Below are 17,135 nucleotides of genomic sequence, written 5' to 3' on the forward strand. Positions count from 1 at the left end.
CGGTGCTCATTTTCAGATTCAATGCAGTCAACGTTTACATCAAGTGAAAGAATTTTTTAGTGAAATGATGTGGAAGTATCTGTTACTCGTATTTGTGCCTCTAATTAAATGTGGCGTCTGACTCCCGTTCATGTCTGTTCTTCCTCTGTTGATAAATAAAGGAGGGCTGTCGTTGACCAGACTGCACGGCGGCTGACTTTGTGAGCACATCCTTTATATTGAGTGATGCTGTTTAAGATGAACCAATCAGCACAGAGGGAGTTCTCTGGTCAGTTCCCCTTTGTTGAAGGGCTGTATGTAACAGTTCCTGTAGTGTAGTGGTTATCACGTTCGCTTTACACGTGAAAGGTCACTGGTTCGAACCCGGGCGGGAACATTATGTTTAAACTTGCTAAACTTGGTTTATTCCAAATGAGATGAGATGAGAAAATAAATTACTGCAAATGCTGTAAGTCTGAAATAAAAAACGGAAAATGCTGGAAATTATCAAGAGGTCAGGCAGTGTCTGTGAATAAAGAGACAGAGTGAAACTTTCAAGTCAATTACCCATTGTTAGAACTCAGAAGCCGGACAGAGGCATGGTGGGATTAATGGCTTGTCAATAGGGCTAAGCGGCTTCTCACTTTTCTTTATTTCACTTCCCTAATCAGACAGCTTTGAGTGAGCGAAAACTGACCCACAGTGAGGCGCATTTCATCTTGTGTTCCCTTTTAAACCCTGGAATCTCTGATGCCCTGAAGTTCAGAAATGTAATTCTTTAATCTGCAGGGTGGCCTTCAGTAAGAAACCTTTTCTGTCTGGATCCGGGATTGCAGCTGGTTTCAGGCTCAAGATTGCCGCTACTGTCGATAGATTTTTGTTGGCTAAGGCTATTAAGAGTTATGGAAACAAAGTGGGTAAATGGAGTGAAGGTACAGAGCAGTCCTGATCTAATTGAATTGGCCAGAAAAAGCTATAAACCTGAGGATTGGGAGCAGTTTAGGGTTCAACAAAGGAGGACAAAGGGATTAATTAAGAAGGGGAAAATTGAATATGAGAGTGAGGTTGAGGGGAACATAAAAACTGACTGTAAAAGCTTTTATACATATGTAAAGAGAGAAAGATTGGTGAAGTCAAGCGTGGGTCCTTTACAGTCAGAATCAGGGGTACTTATAATGGGGAACAAAGAAATACCAGACCAATTAAATACATTTTTTGGTTCTGTCTTCACAAAGGATGACACAAGTAACTTCCCAGAGATGTCGGGCAACATAGGGTCTGATGAAAGTGAGGAACTGAAAGAAATCAGTATTTGTAGGGAAATGGTGTTAGGGACATTGATGGGATTGAAGGCAGATAAATCCCCAGGGCCTGATAAGCTACATCCTAGGGTACTTAAGGAAGTGGCCCTAGAAATAGTAGATGCATTGCTGATCATCTTCCAACATTCGATGGAATCTGGAACAGTACCCATGGATTGGATGGTAGCTAATTTTACCCCACTATTCTCAAAAGTTGGTAGAGAGAAAATGGGGAATTACAGACCGGTAAGCCTGACATCGGTGGTGGGCAAAATGCTACAGTCCGTTATAAAAGATGTAATAGCAGAGCACTTGGAAAACAGTGATGGGATCGGACAAAGTCAAAATTATTTTACAAAAGGTAAATCGTGCTTGACTAATCAGCTGGAATTTTTTGAGGCTGTAACTGGTAAAATAGATAAGGGAGAACCAGTGGATGTGGTGTATTTGGACTTTCAGAAGGGTTTTGATAAGGTCACGCATAAGAGATTAGCGTGCAAATTTAAGGCACATGGGATTGGGGCATGGTATTGACTTGGATAGAGAACTGGTTGGCAGACAGAAAGCAAAGAGTTGGAATAAACTGGTCTCTTTCCGAGTGGCAGGCAGTGGCTAGTGGGGTACCGCAGGGATCCGTCCTTGGACCCCAGCTATTCACAATATATATTAATGATCTAGACAAGGGAACTAGATGTAACATGTCCAAATTTGCAGACGACACGAATCTGGGTGAGCGTGTGTGCTGTGAAGAGGATGCTGAGAAACTCCAGGATGATTTGGACAGGTTGGGTGATTGGGTAAAAGCATGGCAGATGCAATATAACGTGGGAAAATGCGAGGTTATCCATTTTGCTGGCAAAAACAGGAAGGCAGATTATTTTATGAAGGGCAATAGATTGGGAGAAGGAGAAGTGCAACGAGACCTGGGTGTCCTTGTGCACCAGTCGTAGAAGGTAAGCATGCAGGTGCAGCAGGCGGTTAAGAAGGCAAATGGTATGTAGGCTTTCGTAGCGAAAGGGTTTGAGTACAAGAACAAGGATGTCTTGCTGCAGTTGTACAGGGCCTTGGTGAGACCACATCTTGAGTATTGTGTGCAGTTTTGGTAGCCTTATCTGCGGAAGAATGTTCTTGCCATGGAAGGAGTTCAGTGAACATTCACCAGGCTGACACCTGGGATGTCAGGAATGACGTATGAGGAGAGATTGGGTCGATTGGGCTTGTACTCGCTGGAGTTCAGAAGAATGAGAGGGGATCTCATTGAAACTTATAAAATTCTGACAGGACTCTACAGACTAGATTCAGGAATGATGTTCCCGATGGTCGGGGAGTCCAGAACCAGGGGTCACAGTTGAAGGATAAGTTGTAGGTCATTTTGGACAGAAATGAGGAGGAATTTCTTCTCCCAGAGAGTGGAGAACCTATGGAATTCTCTACCGCAGAAGGCAGTAGAAGCCAATTCAGTAAATATATTCAAGGAGGAGTTGGATATATTTCTTAAGGCTAAAGGTATCCAGGGTTATGGGGAGAAAGCAGGGACCGGGTACGTAAATTCGATGACCAGCCATGATCGCATTGAATGGTGGAGCAGGCTCGAAGTGCCGAATGGCCTACTCCTGCTATTATCTTCTATGTTTTATGAATGGCGCAACAGGCTCGAGGGGCTGAATGGCCTCCGCCTTTTCCTATGGAGTCGCTGCAATGCAATGCACCGAGTGCTGGAGAGTTTCCGGTGGGTATTGTTTATCGCATTCCGCCAAAACATGAACATTTAACGGTTCGAAAGTGGGTAGAGGCAATTTAATGCCTTTTCTCCATTCACGTTTAGTAAATATAAAAACTGGAATAATTTGCATGTTTGGTTCAGTATAAATAAAATACGCTTCGGCCGGCGAATTATGCCATTCAAATGGCAGCGTTACAGTGAGTGAAGTAATTCTCAATGATATTTCCCATAAAGGACACAGTTTTGGTTGCGGTACTGTAAGGAGGATTTGGGGAAAGTTGGCACTGATTTAGGGAATCACTGGCTCGCGTGTCACTCCTTGAAGAGGTGGGCCTTATTTTATTTAAAAATTGAGGCTCGGAACTTTCACACTGAGTATGTGGAAATAGAACAACACAGATTAATAGAAAATCACAGGGTCAGTGACCGGATTCAAATTGCAGTTTCAATCGTTCCGTCTGCGTGTCCTTTCAATAAGTAACATAGAAATCGCGTCTCTTAAAATGTCCCCACCTTGTTATATTTCAAGAAATTGAGACAGGGGGAATAAAAACGAAAATAAAAGCACAGGGATACAGACAAGAGGAAGAGAGGAGGGGGAAAATACTGTCTCCACGGAGATCTAATGGCGAGACTCCTCTGCTGCGCCTGGGGTGGCCTCCTGCAGCCCGGATACATTAACGTCCTAACAGCTCATTAAGAATAGCCACATACAGAAAATGGTTATACAATAGTTACCTCATCACTCGGCTAAGTCTGAACCAGCGTTCTCGGGGTCCGATTTTCGCTTCGGTGGTTGTTTAAATTTCCGAGAAGTCCGCGGTTCAAATCACAAATGAGCGCTCGTTTTGTCGCAACTATTGGACTTGCTGTTGAATGTTTTCCAATCACCATTAAATAAACGGTTACCATAAATTACAGAATGAAAGAAAGGCGAAACACACTTCAATAACGCATTTTGCCCTTTGTAAGTAATGAACTGCTAACCACATTTCATTTTGCACATTGTATTTTAGGAACCTCGTTTATAATATTTATTGCTTATGGAAGCCGAAATCTGGGGCAACTTTTTTAAAATTAAAATGCTGGCAAATGTAACTTTTCCGCCAGGATTGGAGCGGTAACGTGCTGTGTTTGAAGCGAACGTGACAACCTCTACACTACGAAAACCTCTACGTTACTGCACGCAGAGAATAGAATCAATAGTGAACAAAATATCACACGTTGCTCATTTTCAGATTCAATGCAGTCAACGATTACATCAAGTGAAATAATTTTTCAGTGAAATGATGTGGAAGTATGTGTTACTCGTATTTGTGCCTCTAATTAAATGTTGTGGCGTCTGACTCCCGTTCATGTCTGTTCTTCCTCTGTTGATAAAGAAAGGAGGGCATTCGTTGACCAGACTGCACTGCGGCTGATTTTGTGAGCTCATCCTTTATATTGAGTGACGATGTTTAAGGTGAACCAATCAGCACAGAGGGAGTTCACTAGTCAGTTCCTCTGTGTTGAGGACTTGGGTACAGCGGTTCACGTAGTTTAGTAGCTATCACATTTGCTTTATACGCAAAAGGTCCCCGGTTCGCGCCCGCGCGGGAACATTATGTTTAAACCTGCTGTGGATGAGCAGCCAGCGGGTTTATTCCAAATGACAAAAGAAAATTGCTGTAAATCTGAAATAAAAAACGGAAAATGCTGGAAATTTTCAAGAGGTCAGGCAGTACCTGTGGATAAAGATACAGAGTGAACCTTTAAATTCAATTACCTAGTCGTTAGAACTGGGAAACGGGAGAGAGGTATGGTGAGATTATTCTTTTGTCAATATGGCTGCAGCGGTTTTTGTCTTATTCTTTATTTTTTCTTTATTTCACTTCACTAATCAGATACCTTTGAGTGAGAGAAAACTGACCCACAACGAGGCCCATTTCATCTTCTGTTCCCTTTTAATGCCTGGAATCTCTGAAGCCCTGAAGTTCAGAAATGTAATCCATTAATCTGCAGGGTGGCCGTCAGTAAGAAGCCTTTTCTGTCTGGATCCGGGAGTGCAGCTGCTTTCAGGCTCAAGATTGCAGCTACTGTCGATAGAATTTTGTTGGTTATGGGTATTAAGGGTTATGGAAACAAAGCAGGTAAATGGAGTTTAGATACAGAACAGTCCTGATCTAATTGAATGACGGAGCAGGCTCCAGGGGCTGAATGGCCTCCTCCTGTTCTTATGGAGTTGCTGCAATGCAATGCACCGAGTGCTGGAGAGTTTCCGGTGGGTAGTGGCTACCCCATTCCGCTAACACACGAAAATTTAACGGTTCGAAAGTGGGTGTTTGCAATGTAATGCTTTTTCTCCATTCAGGTTTAGTAAATATGAAAACTGGAATAATTTGCATTCTTGGTTCAGTGTAAATAAAATACGCATTGACAGGCGAATTTTGCCATTCAAATGGCAGCGTTACAGTGAGTGAAGTAATTCTCAATGATATTTCCCATATCGGACACAGTTTTGGTTGCGGTACTGTAAGGAGGATTTGGGGAATGTTGGCGTTGATTTAGGGAATCTCCAGCTTGCGTGTCGCTCCTTGAAGAGGTGGGACTTATTTTATTTAGAAATTCAGGTTCGGAACTTTCACACTGAGAATGTGGAAGCAGAACAACACAGATTGATAAAAACGCACAGGGCCAGTGACCGGATTCAAATTGCAGTTTCAATCGTTCCGTCTGCGTGTCCTTTCAATAAGTAACATAGAAATCGCGTCTCTTTAAATGTCCCCACCATGTTATATTTCAAGAAATTGAGACAGGGGGAATAAATGCATAAATAAAAGAACAGGGATATAGACAAGAGGAAGAGAGGAGGGGGAAAATACTGTCTCCACGGAGATCTAATGGCGAGACTCCGCTGTTACGCCTAGGGTGGCCTCCTGCAGCCCGGATACATTAACGTCCTAACAGCTCATTAAGAATAGCCACATACAAAAAATGTTTATACAATAGTTACCTCATCACTCGGCTAGGTTTGAACCAGCGTTCTCGGGATCCGATTTTCGCTTCGGTGGTTGTTTAATTTTCCATGACATCCGCAGTTCAAATCAAAAACTGTCCCTAATTTTGCGGCCACTATTGGAACTGCAGTTGAATCTTGAACAATCACCATTAAGTAACCGGTTACCATAAATTACAGGATAACAGAAAGGCGAAACAGACTCCAATAACGCATTTTGTCCTTTGTATGTAATGAACTGTTACCCATATCTCATTTTGCACATTGTATTTTAGGAGTCCGATTTAAAATGTGCGTTGCTGATGACACCAGAAATCTGGGGTAACTTTTGTTAAAATTAACAGGACTGGTCACTGCACAGCATAAAATCCTAGCAATTGGAATGTTTCCACCCGGTTTGAACCTGAGACTTTTCGCGTGCAAAGCAAATGTGATAACCGTTATACTACAGAAAACTTTGCTTCAATGCTCACAGAGTATATAATCAATAGTGAACAAAATATCCCATGGTGCTCATTTTCAGATTCAACGCGGTCAGCTTTTACATCAAGTGAAAAATGATTTGGAAGTATGTGTTACACGTATTTGTGCCTTTTGTGGCAGACGTTTGTGGCGTCTGACTCCCGTTCGTGTCTCTTCTTCCTCAGTTGAATAAGAAAGGAAGGGCTGTCGTTGACCAGACTGCACTGCGGCGGATTTTGTGAGCTCATCCTTTATATTGAGTGATGCTGTTTAAGGTGAACCAGTCAGCAGAGGGAGTTCACTGATCAGTTCCCCTGTGTTGAAGGGGGGCACAAAGTGGTTCCCCTAGTATAATGGATATCACGTTCGCTTTGCATAAAAGTTCCCTGTTCGATCCTGGGCGGGAACCTTATTGATCTAAACTTGCTGTGGATGAACAAGCAGTGGGTTCATTCCAAATTACAGAAAAAAGTTACTGCAAATTCTATATATCTGAAATAGAAACGAAAAATGCTGGAAATTCGCAATAGTTCAGGCAGTATCTGTGGATAAAGATACAGAGTGAATCTTTCAAGTGGATTACCCTTCGTTAGAGCTGGGAAACTAGAGAGATGTATGGGTAATTTATTCTCCTGTTAATAGGGCTACAGTGGCTTTTTAATTGTTCTTTATTTCACTTCACTAATCAGATATCTTTGAGTGAGAGTAAAGTGATCCACAGTGAGGCCCATTTCATCTACTCTTCCCTTTTAAACCCTGGAATCTCTGACGCACTGAAGTTCAGAAATGTAATTCATTGATCTGCAGGGTGGCCGTCAGTAACAGGCCTTTTCTCTCTGGGTCCGGAATTGCAGCTGGTTTTAGGCACAAGATTGCCGCTAGTGTCGATAGGTTTTTGTTGGGTAAGGTGATTACGGGTTACGGAAACAAAGCGCGTAGATGGAGTGAAGAAACAGACGAGACCGGATCTAATTGAATGCCGGAGCAGGCTCGAGGTGCTGAATGGCCTCCTCCTGATCGTATGGAGTTGCTGCAATGCAATGCACTCGAGTACTGGAGAGTTTCCGGTGTGTAGTGGTTACCGCATTCCGCTAACACACGGAAACTCTACGGTTCGCAAGTGGGTGGAGGCAATTTAAGGCCTTTTCTCCATTCAAGAGTAGTAAATATGAAAACTGGAATAATTTACATGTTTGTTTAAGTATAAATAAAATGGGCATTATCAGGCGAATGATGCCATTCAAATGGCAGCGTCACAGTGAGTGAAGTAATTCTCATTGATATTTCCCATATAGGACACAGTTTGGCTTACGGTACTGTAAGGAGGATTTGGGGAAATGTGTCACTGATTTAGGGAATCTCCCGCTCGTGTGTGACTATTTGAAGAGGTGGGCCTTACTTTATTTAAACATTGAGGCTCTGAACTTTCTCATTGAGAATGTGGAAGCAGAACAACACAGGTTAATCGGAAAACATAGGGTCAGCGACAGGATTCAAATTGCAGTTTCAATCGGTCCGTCTGGGTGTCCTTTCAATAAATATCAAAGGAAGCGTTCTCCAAAAATGACAGCACCGTGTTTTGATTCAGGAAACTGAGACAGTGGGAATAACTATAGAAATCAAAACACAGGGATATTGAGAAGAGGAAGAGAGAAGGGATAAATACTGCTTCCTCGCAGAACTAATGCAGAGCCTGGGGTGGCCTCCTGCAGCCCGGATACATTAACGTCCTAACAGCTCATTTAGAATAGCCACATACTAAATGGTTTTAAATGGTTACCTCCTCACTCGGCTAGGTTTGAACTGGCGTTCTCGGCGTCCAATTTTCGCTTCGGTGGTTGTTCAAATTTCCGAGAAATCAACAGTTCAAATAACAAACGAGTCCTCATTTTTCCACCACTATTGGATTTGCAGTTGAATATTTTACAATCACCATTAAATAAACGATTACCATAATTTACAGAATGAAAGAAAGGCAAAACACACTTCAATAACGCATTTTGCCCTTTGTATGTGATGATCTGTCACCCATATCTCATTTTACACAACATATTTTAGTAGTCTTGTTTAAAATGTTCATTGCTTATGAATCTGGGGCAACTTTTGTTAAAATTAACAGGACTGGTCACTGCACAGAATAAAATCCTGAGAAATGGAATGTTTCCGCCGGGCTCGAAGTGGGATTTTTCTTGTGTAAGGGAAACGTGATAACCGCTACACTATAGAAACCTCTCCTTTGTTGCTCACAGAGCATAGAATCAATAGTTAACAAAATATCCCATGGTGCTCATTTTCAGATTCAACGCAGTCAGCTTTTAAACCAAATGAAAGAAGTTTTCAGTGAAACGATTTGGAAGTATGTGTTACTCCTATTTGTGCCTTTATTAACGTTTGTGGTGTCTGATTCCCGTTCATGTCTCTTCTTCCTGTGTTGAAAGGGGGGGCTGACGTTGACCAGACTGCACTGCGCCTGTTACTTGGGAGCTCACCCTTTATACTGCCCAGAAATTCGGGTCTCCACGGGTGTTTCAGCGGCAGAGCGGGGCTACAAAACGCTCCCGAGACCCAGATAAGGCCTCAGAGCGTCGGCGGGTGTTTCAGCGGCAGAGCGGGGCTATAAAAGGCTCCAGAGACCCAGGTAAGGCTTACCAGTCTCCGAACTCGGGACACAGAGGGAAGGAGAGAGGTAAAAAGAAATCGATATGTGATGTCACCAGAAAGCAGGTAAGTGATTGGTTGGTAAGTATTTGTCTCTTTTTAAGCTTAAACTCTGGTTTATGTTTTCTAAGAGGCGATATTCAGTTCAAAATGTTGAGTTTTTTTTTAATCAAGTAACTGATAAAAAACTATCGCCAATGGTTAGTGAGGCGGTAACCAGAGGGATTCAATTTAAGACCAAAATAATTAAGTGCCAGGTTGATTTTTCCTTTTCTACACAATGTCTTCCTGAACACCTTTACAGTCTCATTACTGTTTGTCAAACCTCCTACTTTTGTTCAATCAGCAAATGTTGAGATTGTGAAAATCTGAACAGTCTGTGTATACAGAGAAGAAAAGTGGGCCCAGCACTGAGCCCTGGGCTAACCACTTCCAACCCTTCACCAATCTGAACAACTCCCATTAACACTGAGCCTCTGTTTCCGATCCTCAGCCAACTTTCTCCCCGCAATGTTCCACTTCCTTTTAAACTGCCCACCTTAACAGCGTGGCCATTACCCCGGGGATTCCCAGTTATCTGAACACCGTTGTTCGCCATGTCCCTGATTTCACTTTACGTCCATCATAGTCTCAGCGAATTGTCTCAGTGCCACTGGCCATGTGATCATCAAAAGCAGTTTCCAGTCGGAATGAAGTTTTCTCCAGAACATTTCTTCATCTCTGGTCAAAATTCCGTCTCAAAATTCCTGGAAGTTCTGGCACGACTTCTCCTGTGGGAGAAAGACACATTGGGTTAGGGGATGGAAGAATTAAGGACTGTTCTGAAGTACTTGGTGTTGGCCTTGGCTCATTGGTAACACTCTCTCGCTTCTAGAATCATAAAGGTTGTGTGTTCAAGGCCCCCTCCAGAGAGTTAAACGCAAAACCCAGGCTGACACTGCAGTGCGGTGCTGAGGGAGTGCCTCACTGTTGCAGGTGCCGTCTTTTGGATGGGACATTAACCCAAGACCTTGCCTGCCCTCTCTGGTGGACATAGAAAATCCCATGGCACCATTTCGAGGAAGTGCATGGGAGCGGGCGAATATTTCTCCCTTGACCAACATCACTACAGTGGATTATATGGCCATTGGCCAAAGTGCTCAATGTGGGATCTTGCTTCACCCACAATGCTGTGTGTGGTATGTTGTTGTGCCCACAGTGCTGTGTGTGGGATGTTGCTATGCCCAAATTGCTCTGTGTGGGATCTTTCTGTGACCACAGTGCTGTGTGTGGGATCTTGCTGTGCCCACAGTGCTGAGTGTGGGAACTTGCTGTGCACACAGTGCTGTTTGTGGGATCTTGCTGTGCCAAAGTGTTGCGTGTGGGATCTTGCTGTGCCTACAGTTGTGTGTATGGTATCTTTCTGTGCCCACAGTGCTGTGTGTGGCATCCTGCTGTGCCCACAGTGCTGTGTGTGGGTTCTTGCTGTGTTCAATGCGCTGTGTGTGGGATCTTGCTGTGCTCACATTGCTGTGTGTGCGATCTTGCTGTGCCCACAGGGTTGTGTGTGGGATCTTGCTGTGCCCACAGTTCCTGCCACTTTTCCTGGAGTGAGCTCCCTTCACAAGCCCCCATTGTGTGTGAGGCTCTGGGCCATGCTGAGGCTGTGAAAGGTGCTGGGGAAATGCAAGCAGCCCCGCGCTCCCGCTATCCGGGGCTGCCCTCCCTCTAATGTCAGCGCCCGTCCGCCCGCTCTCTCTGGCCAGAGACTGGAGCCGCCCCCTCACACCTGACCTTCGGCCCCGGGGCAAACCGCCAATCAGCGGCCATCTGACGTCAGCGAGCATTGTGGTGTAACCCGCCGCCCAGCCGCCATCTTGGTGCAACCCAGCTCACTGTGCATGCGCGCTGTTTACGGCTATAAAATCGCGCAAGTAAAAGGAAAATTGACTTCAGTTTCCAACAAAATCACTGCTCACTCTTAACCGAGGGACTGAAAGTGCGTCCCGCGCCACAGAGAGAAAGCGGCAGCTCATCAGTTGCCTCAGGTGCGCATGTGCGAGCTCTGCTCCCAGAACGTCGAGCGGCCAGTGTCACAGAGATAGGCCTTTCACTGGCGCTCTGCATTGTGGGAGCTGCCATCCGCCATTGCGCCCTGTCTACAAATCCATTCGAGAGCGTTAGACTGAAGGTCTAAAGGTCCCTCGTTCAATCCTGGGTCTCTCAATTTTGTTTAATTTGTTTCTCCTTCACTTTCAAGGGAGCGAATCAGGAGAGATTTTCTGACTTGAACCCGCGCCTCCCAGACCAATAGGAGTTTATTTCGTCCCCTCATCTATGATTTGGAAGAGTGGTCCAAATATCATATATCCATGTTTGCTGATGATACAAAGCTGTGTGGGAATGTAATTTGTGAGGAGGATGCATTTGGGCTTCAAGGGGATAGAGAGGCTCACTGAGTGGGCAAGAGCATGGCAAATGAAATATAATGTAGAGAAATGTGAAGTTATCCACTTCGGTAGGAAAAACAGAAAAGCAGAGTATTTTTGAATTGGTGAGAGATCGGGAAATGTTGGCGTTCAGAGGGTCCTGGGTGTCCTTGTACACGAATCATTGAAAGTTACCATGCAGGTACAGAAAGCAATTAGGAAAGCAAATGGTACGTTGCCCTTTATTTCAAGAGGATTTGAGTATAAGAGTAAGGATGTCTTAATGCCCCGGTGAGACCACACCTGGAGTATTGTGTACAGCTTTGGTCTCCTTACCTCAGGAAGGATATACTTGCCATAGAGGGAATGCAACGAAAGTTCACCAGACTGGTTCCTGGGCTCGGTTGATTGTCCTATGAGGAGAGATTGAGTAGACTAGGCCTATATTCACTAGAATTTATAAGACTGAGAGGTGATCTCATTGAAACATACACAATTCTTACAGGGCTTGACAGGTTGGATGCAGGGAGGATGTTTCCCCTGGCTGGGGGAGTCTAGAACCACGGGTAACATTCTCAGAATAAGGGGTTGGACATTTACGACTGAGATGAGGAGAAATTTCTTCACTCAGAGGGTGGTGAATCTTTGGAAATCTCTACCCCAGAGCGCAGTGGAAGCTTAGTCATTAACTGTATTCGAGATAGAGCTTTGAATATTAAAGTAATCATTTATGTTCTTATGATATGGGGATATTGCAGGAAAGTGGCGATGAGCTAGAAGAGCAGCAATGATCTTATTGAATGGCGGAGCAGGTTTGAAGGGCCAAATGGACTACACCTGCTCCTATTTCTTATGTTCTTATGTTCTTATATGTAAACCACATCTGACTCTTTAGGTCCGGCCCCAGCCGCCGGTTGCGGGTTCGAGTCCGGTTGTGGTGACAGCGGCTCTGGGTCACGCCGGCTGGTTTTATATCGGGACAGTTTTTCAGGGAGGGGCTGTTCAGCGGTTGTGCGATAATAATTTTCTGAATGAAGTTTGCTAGATTAAAGAGCTCTTTTTCTGTTACTTTTGATTTCCGCTGTGCCCAGTTGTATACATGAACCATTAACAATGTTTAAGAGATGTGCTTTGTTCAATAATTGTTCAGTAACTCTGTCACTCAGTGTGAGCCTGAAAGACAATTCCCCAGTCTGGGCTCGAAATTATCCAAGAAGTACTTTGTGGTCGGTTACCTCCGTTGGTGAAAGGGTGGCAATAATAATGTGAAGGTCGCAGGTACGATCACCGTATGGGCCATCAGAATATTTTCATAATTTTATGGTTTTTCATAACATTTGAAATATAAAATTTATAAGGGAACAAATCCATACCGAATCTCACGGGGGAATTATTTGGATGAATATCCATTGCACCTTTGACACCAGGCTGGAGAGACACATTAATTATACTATCATAGATTGATACAGCACAGAAGGAGGCCATTCGGCCCATCAAGTCTGCACTGGCACATTGAAAGAGCTCTCCAATTATTCCCACTCCCCTGCTCTTTCCGCACTGCCCTTCAAATTTCTCCTTTTCAATATTCTCCTTTTGAAAGTTACTGTTGAATCTGCTTCCACTGCCCATTCAGGCAATGCATTCCCAATCACAACTCAGCATAAAAAAATTATCCTCATTGCCCCTCTGGTTCTTTTGCCAGTTATCTTCAATCGGTGTCCTCTGGTTAACGACCCTCCTGCCACTGGAAATTGTTTCTCCTTATATACTCTAGCAAAACTCCTTGTCATTTTGAAAACCTCTATTAAATTTCCTCTTAGCCTTCTGAGGAAACCAATCCCAGCCTCTCCAGTCTCTCCCATAACTGAAGTTCCTCATCCCTTTCACCACTCTGTGAGGCGTCAAACTGAGGCTGTCACTCTGTGTATCTCTGTCTCTGTCTCTCTCTGTCTCTATCTGTCTCACTCTTTGTCTCTTTCTCTCTCTCTATGTCCGTATCTTCTGACTCTTTCTCACTCTGTTCACAGCTGGACTATTGCTCTGACAGGCTCTGTATCTGTTAGTTCCTCGTTAGTATAGTTGTGAGTATCCTCGCCTGGCACGTGGGGGGACTGGGGTTCAATTCACCGACAGGGAGAATGCTTTTAAACATCCCCAATTTTAAACCTTTGGGCAACCCCTTCAAATGCTCCTTTTTGAAGAGAAAAAAAATAAAATAAATGAATTTTAAAAGATGTAGTAGCATATAACAACTTTCTGCAACATTTCCTCATTTGTATAGTTTGCCTCTCCCTTTTGCATGGGGCATGGAGGAGGGAGAGAGTGACAGAGAAAATTAGATTAAGAAGGTAATGCAGAAAAAGCTGGGTTTGGGACTTAGCACGACGGCTCTTTCAATGTGACAGCACAGACACGATGGGCCGAATGGCCTCCCACTGTGCTGCAAGCTCATTACATGAAACTCAGATGGATATCTGAGCTATACACACAGAAAGAGAGCACCCACACATGTCTGTGTCTGTGTGTGTTTGGGCATTTGTCTCAAGCACTGCATAACTACTTCCTCTACCAGGTCCTCGATAGTATAGCGGTGAGTATTGAATTCCTCGACGACTTCACTCTGTCTGTGTGTCTCTGACTCTCTTTCTCTCTCTCTGTCTCTGTGGTCTCTTGGTTCCTCAGTCAGTGGCCTACTGAGCATTAAAAATAGGGCACACAGATTTAAGATTTTGGGCAAGAGATACAGGGGGATGTGAGGAAAAAACCTTTTACGCAGTGAGTGGTGAGGACCTGGAATTCGCTGCCGATGGAAGAGTTGGAAGCGGAGACACTCAATGTTGTCAAGTGGATAGTGGACAGGCACGTGAGGAAAATAAACTTGCAGGGCTACGGGGATATTGCGGGGGAATGGGACTGAATGGATTGCTCCACAGAGAGCTGGCACGGACTCGATGGGCCGAATGCCCTCCTTCTGTGCTTTTTACTCTATGACTCTATGACCTGCATTTGTAGACCGCGGTTCTCTTCTGTGATGTTCTTACTACAGCTCACGGAGCAGAGTTTCCGTAGTGTAGTGGTTATCATGTTCGCCTAACATGCGAAAGGTCCCCTGTTAGATACCGGGTGGAAACATTTTATAAAACATTCCCCATTAAAATTGAATTAATATGGAAACGTTGAATTAATTGTGTGGTTAAATATGAATAAAATAATATATCTCATAAAACACGTGTATTTTCTCTGTGCAACTGGACCATCAGCAGCACCAGAATTGTATTTAACCACAATCTGAAGCCTCCTAACCCGGCAGATCCCTCAAACTACCATTACCATCAAACCAGAGGACCAAACCAGGTTCAATGAAGAGCAGGCCAGAAGCGGCACCAGGCGAACACAAAAATGAGACCATTCCAAACTGGTGAAGCTGGATATGGAATCAAGGTGGGCCAATGCAGTTGAGATACAGATTATCCAGGACCTAATTGAATGAAGGAACAGGGCTGAGGGCCTGAATGGTCTCCTCATGTTCCTGTTAGTCTCTCAGCATTAAGAAAATGTTACAAAATGTCTTTCTCGGATCCCAGTGGATGATCTCATACTCGCCGACATTGTACCCAGTGCAACAGTTTATCCCATGATTTTGGAGCCAAATTACACATTTTGAAAACCTGAAGCACTGTCTTTGGGTGGGCTCAAACCACCAAATTTTTGGTTACTAGCAAAATGCACTAACCAATTGCGCCACAAAGACATGCTAAAAAAATAATTACAACATATACTAAAGCCAGAGATTACCGAGATAAAACCTCAGGTCACAGAGAGCAAGATAAGAATTGTCCAGACTCTGTTTACTTGTCCAAATAAAAGAAATGTAACATTTATTGTCGGAACATGGAAATAGTCGCTGAAAGATAATCCGCTAAACAAATTGATTTGAAAATGTGCTTTGGGCCATTAGATTGGCTCATCAATCAATGATGACGGTGAGATATTAACATGTCAGCTGGGTTTCTCTCAACTGTCGGAATTTTCCCACGAGTTATTTTGCTGTTGTATTTGTTCATCAATGTGGAGATCAGATATACACATGGTTGCTTCACTGGGTGCCCTGGGAACCAGATACACCAGAGCATAGGCCAATGATGGGACTCTGCCCTGTCTGCTCTATATGGGGGTCAGTAGCACACCGAATGAGAACAGCGAACCTACCACAGGCCTGGAATGGAGCCTTGGGCCATCCATCTGTGTGGGGCTCAGCACCATACTGGGTGAGATCAGCAAACTGAGCGCAGTCCGGGAACGGATCCTGATCACACCCTGCTCTGAGTGGCTCCACTTTGTGAGAACATCAGCACAGGCTGGATATGCAGCCTGGGCCCTTCCTAATTTTTGGGGCTCAGTAACACATTGCTTGAGATGGAGTAACACACCACAGGCTGGGGATGGAGCCTGGGCTTTCCCTGTTCCTTGTGGGACTCAGTACCACACCGCCTGCAATAACCTAAGAGGCCGAAGACTGAGGAAGGAAACTGATCACATTCTGTAGTGTGTGGCTCAGTACCACATCGGGTGAGATTTGAAAATTCAGCTCACAAGAGGAGCCCATGGGGCGGAGCCACCTGCTGCCTTCCTGCAAAAACAGACAGGGAGGAGGGACTGAGGCGCTTGTCTCAATTTTTTAAAGCTGATTTCACAGGCGATCCCCAGCTCTGAGTCCCCCAGCAGAGAATTCAAGGAGAGTTTGATATAAATGAGATTCAAAATCAGTGTCTCAAGTAACCAAATTACTAATATACTTTAATTTTTATGTTAGAATATGTATAATGTAGCATCATTGTACAAGGTGGAGGTAATGAGTTAATTCATACCCTGAGTTAAACGATATAGGTGTCTGTATATTGCATTTACCCAGCTAAGTTTTTAAAGCATGATTAAGTGACTTCAAATGCTGAGAAATTAAACTGCAGAGATTGGGGCGGATGTCTGCTCGGCCAGGTGAGGCAGCAGATATACAAGATAACATATCAAAGAATTCATTCATTCGTAATCTCACAACAGGGTTCCATTACATCAAAGTACGGTGGGACTAATCAGAATGCGTTTGCTATGCAGAAGTAACCCGAGACAAGGTCAGAATCTGTGCCTTGCAGAGATTGAACGAGGACTATTATCTTAAGAAATATGTAATGAGCAAACCACCTGGCCAGAGACAAACGGACAGTTTTAAAGCAATAGATTAAAATGAAGCCACAGTCACAGAAGGCCACGGGGCCAACTGATAACAGGCCTGTGAATTTGTAGATGGCAGGAAGAATTAAATGTCATGGTTTATACTTGCCATTTAGCAATTAATCTGCATATGCTGATAAGCTTTGCACCTGCCCCTAGGGCAGGGGTTTGATTTTTGTATAATTGTGAACGTTGCTAGGTTATCAGTGGAGGCAGATTCAGTCAGTGAACTGAAAGGTTCTCCCCAGGCCTGCGAGTAAAGACTGTTTTGAACCATAACTCCAATTCTGTCATCTTTTCCGGGGATGGGCTGAGCATTGACCTTGCATATCCCTTGGTCCGCAAAACATCTACAACAATTGGCGTAGTCTGCAGGATCA

General features: G+C 44.1%; 2 non-coding genes across 2 annotated transcripts; both read left to right on the forward strand.

Annotated features, from left to right (window-relative positions):
• Positions 1–303: 303 nt before the first annotated feature.
• trnav-uac (transfer RNA valine (anticodon UAC)) lies at positions 304–376 on the forward strand. The gene has a single exon. It is a non-coding gene; the product is annotated as a tRNA-Val (tRNA).
• Positions 377–14,585: 14,209 nt separating this feature from the next.
• On the forward strand, positions 14,586–14,658 carry trnav-aac (transfer RNA valine (anticodon AAC)). Its single transcript has one exon. It is a non-coding gene; the product is annotated as a tRNA-Val (tRNA).
• Positions 14,659–17,135: the final 2,477 nt, after the last annotated feature.

The sequence above is a fragment of the Somniosus microcephalus genome, unplaced genomic scaffold, assembly GCF_052327205.1.
Source record: "Somniosus microcephalus isolate GS21.2 unplaced genomic scaffold, FLI_Smic_1.0 unresolved_chr4, whole genome shotgun sequence".
In the NCBI taxonomy this organism is placed as follows: Eukaryota; Metazoa; Chordata; class Chondrichthyes; order Squaliformes; family Somniosidae; genus Somniosus; species Somniosus microcephalus.